The following is a 3463-nucleotide window of genomic DNA, read 5'->3' as shown; positions in this document are numbered from 1 at the left end:
AACGAGTCACTAAGTGGAAAATGGCGGTAATGCCATGGTATCCTTCAGGAGACTCACCTCCCTAAGGCCGTCCTCCCTAAGGCCGTCCTTGACATCACACTACTAGGCAACAACAGAATTCAGACAGCAGCTACGCAGCAAAGTACAGAAGTTTTACAAACTTTCGGGGAACTACGATGGCTTTCAGCGAACATGAAAACGTGAAAGCCCTCTCTGGAGTTTGGTTTGTCCACTCTGAGCTACTGTAGAAACACGGCGGACTCCTAGAGTACTAGAGTAATGGTTGCACCAGCTAAAATAGTTCCAACATAATCATAAGATAAAACTGACACAGAGCCTATAGTTTGTAAAAGTCCTCTGTGAAAAATAATTTGGCATGGTAATGGTTTTGAAGGATGAGGAAAAGCCAGGACAGGAGATTACTGAGATCATTTCAACGTGCAGTCACTGCCACAGAAAGCCAAAAAAAATCATTCTCTGCAACTATACTTTGTTGATTCAACACCGGAGTAACAAGGCTAAACCCAACACCCACACAGCTTTAGTATCAGACTAGCATGCTAATTATGTAGCATAGTGGACTTTGCCCCTGACTTAAGAGATAACACATAGCCCATGCAGCAGGCTCTGTGTGTAAAAATGATATTTAATAACAAAAACAACAACCCAAAGTGATATTTATGGTAGGAGAACATCTGATGAAAAGCTGGAGAAGAAACATTTGCTGAGAAAAGTAAAGCAGGATCAATTATATATTGCTTTCTTCCTTTTTCTGAAATGTCAGGCACAGCGGAAGGTGTGTTACAATAAGAGTACTTCTATAAACCAACTATCAGTCATCTTTCTTACAGTTTATGAATATAATTGCTATATGACCGCAATAAGGGACTATGTGCAGTCATATCAGTCCGTTGTGTTGAAAGGTGTTTTATAAGTTAACTTGCCTTTCCTTGCCTAGTTTTCCTCTGTCAGAAAACATCGTGGAATACTTTTTGAATACTCATTTTTTGATTTGTTAAGAGCACCAAACGTTTAGGTTTTGACATCTAAACTTTCCCCAGTTAAGCAGGAAAACAGGAAAAGAGAACAAGAGAAGGAAAACAGGTTAAAAGACAGAGCTGGACATCAGAGAAATCAGCAGAAGAAGACAGACAGGAAGTAAACACTAAAGGGAACAGCAGAAGAAGATAGACCTGGGTTGTGGTCGAATAGTCAGTTTAGTTTAGGAAGGTTCCTCAAGGAGCAAAATGACCCGGGAGAACCTCAGTGGCAGCCATGATAAGAGCTGTTGGAATTCTCTAGCTGATAGGAAAGGAGCTCTGAAACTTCCTTTATAACCTCCTTTAGCTTAGGAAACACTGGACCTTCCTTTACCAAAGGAAAGAAGAAAATGCTGTCCCACAATGCCTTGCGGCCGCAACATTTACCTTGACACAACATTCGGCCGTTCACAGAAACAGCCGATCGGGACAGAGAAATTGATTTCATGAAAGTTACGGCGCTTATTAAGCAAATTAAAACTGGTGCCGTGACTTTCTAAAGAGCTTTGTTTTGAATGTTCAGCACTTCATTAATCAAAAGGAGAAATATGAACGTTACCTTTTTACTGAAATTATTAAATAATATCAACATTTCTCAGCGTTTACTGTTCACTCAATCGTGTGGGTTTTTCTGAAACGTTTTAAAACATGTTTTAATGGTGATATAATAAGTGACAGGTTAAGGCATAACTAGTTTATAATGAAGACGTTTGTATTTTCTTTTCCTTTTTTCATATAACCATAGGAGGGTGAGGGTGACAAGCATAAGTTTCACTTTCCTTTTTTATTTAAATTCCAACCTAATGAAGAATATATGTCTCTCTGTTGTCGTCGCTCATAAAGCATAAAGAACACCATCAGAGAGCACGGTGCAGAGGAGATGCACTTTCAGTAGTCCGCTTCATAGAGACTGTAGTCCCCCACAGCAGACGCACATTAATAACGTGCTTCATCATAAATACGTGGATAGTGAAAGTGCAGTCGGATACTCAAAGCACCGCAGTCTCTTTTCCTAAGTCCTTTTGAATTCTCCTATCCACTATTCCTTAACCCCGTGACCTTTCACGCTAAGGTCAAGGAATAGTAGAGAGGAATAGAAGATAGGAGCTGATTTTTGGGATAATTCGACCGTACCCAGTGTTACGGAATATTTTTGCTTAGGTGTTTAACCTCTAACCTAGTTCATCATTTTCTTCTTCCTGTCTGTATTGCTATGGCATAGTTTTTCGGCCTTGCAGCTGCTGTTATCTTCATTAAGGAGGGGCAGCCTGGGCTTCAGAAGCCTTGTTGTTCTCACAGTGGGTACAAGCTCATGCTGACCTAAGATTGGCTTTATTGTTTAGGGAAAGCTGGCTCCAGTTTATCAGGCCCCAGATGCTCCGGTAAACACCTTATCTGTGACCTGGATGACAGTTTAAGTTAAACGTATTGCCCAAGCTTGTTTAGTCTGCTGCATGGCATATGTTGATTATCCATTCGGAACTAATTAAACCTCTTCCTATTTCCGAGATCTTCAGAATTGGTTTGGCAACGGCTGTGGCAACTCGTGTCTGCAGTAGATGTCTCAGTGTTATATATCAGTGTTTTGCCATCAAGTTCCTGCTCTCCCGTGTCTCTCTGGGTTTTGTCTCCATTGCTTCAGAAGTTTCCACCAAACCCAGGGGTTAAACACTAAAAGGAACAGCAGAAGAAGAAGACAGACAGGAAGTAAATACTAAAAGGAACAGCAGCAGAAGAAGACAGACCGGAAGTAAACACTAAAGGGAACAGCAGAAGAAGAAGACAGACAGGAAGTAAACACTAAAGGGAACAGCAGAAGAAGAAGACAGACAGGAAGTAAACACTAAAGGGAACAGCAGCAGAAGAAGAAGAAGACAGACAGGAAGTAAACACTAAAGGGAACAGCAGGAGAAGAAGACAGACCGGAAGTAAACACTAAAGGGAACAGCAGCAGAAGAAGAAGAAGACAGACAGGAAGTAAACACTAAAGGGAACAGCAGAAAAAGAAGACAGACAGGAAGTTAAACTAAAGGGAACAGCAGCAGAAGAAGAAGAAGACAGACAGGAAGTAAATACTAAAAGGAACAGCAGCAGAAGAAGACAGACAGGAAGTAACACTAAAGGGAACAGCAGAAGAAGAAGACAGACAGGAAGTAAACACTAAAGGGAACAGCAGAAGAAGAAGACAGACCGGAAGTAAACACTAAAGGGAACAGCAGAAAAAGAAGAGACAGGAAGTAAACACTAAAGGGAACAGCAGAAAAAGAAGAGACAGGAAGTAAACACTAAAGGGAACAGCAGAAAAAGAAGAGACAGGAAGTAAACACTAAAGGGAACAGCAGAAAAAGAAGAGACAGGAAGTAAACACTAAAGGGAAAAGCAGAAGAAGACAGACAGGAAGTAAACACTAAAGGGAAAGCAGA

This window comes from Eleginops maclovinus, chromosome 13 (assembly GCF_036324505.1).
Source record: "Eleginops maclovinus isolate JMC-PN-2008 ecotype Puerto Natales chromosome 13, JC_Emac_rtc_rv5, whole genome shotgun sequence".
Lineage (NCBI taxonomy): Eukaryota > Metazoa > Chordata > Actinopteri > Perciformes > Eleginopidae > Eleginops > Eleginops maclovinus.
The sequence above is the reverse complement of the archived record's forward strand: the minus strand, read 5'-3'. Positions refer to the sequence as shown.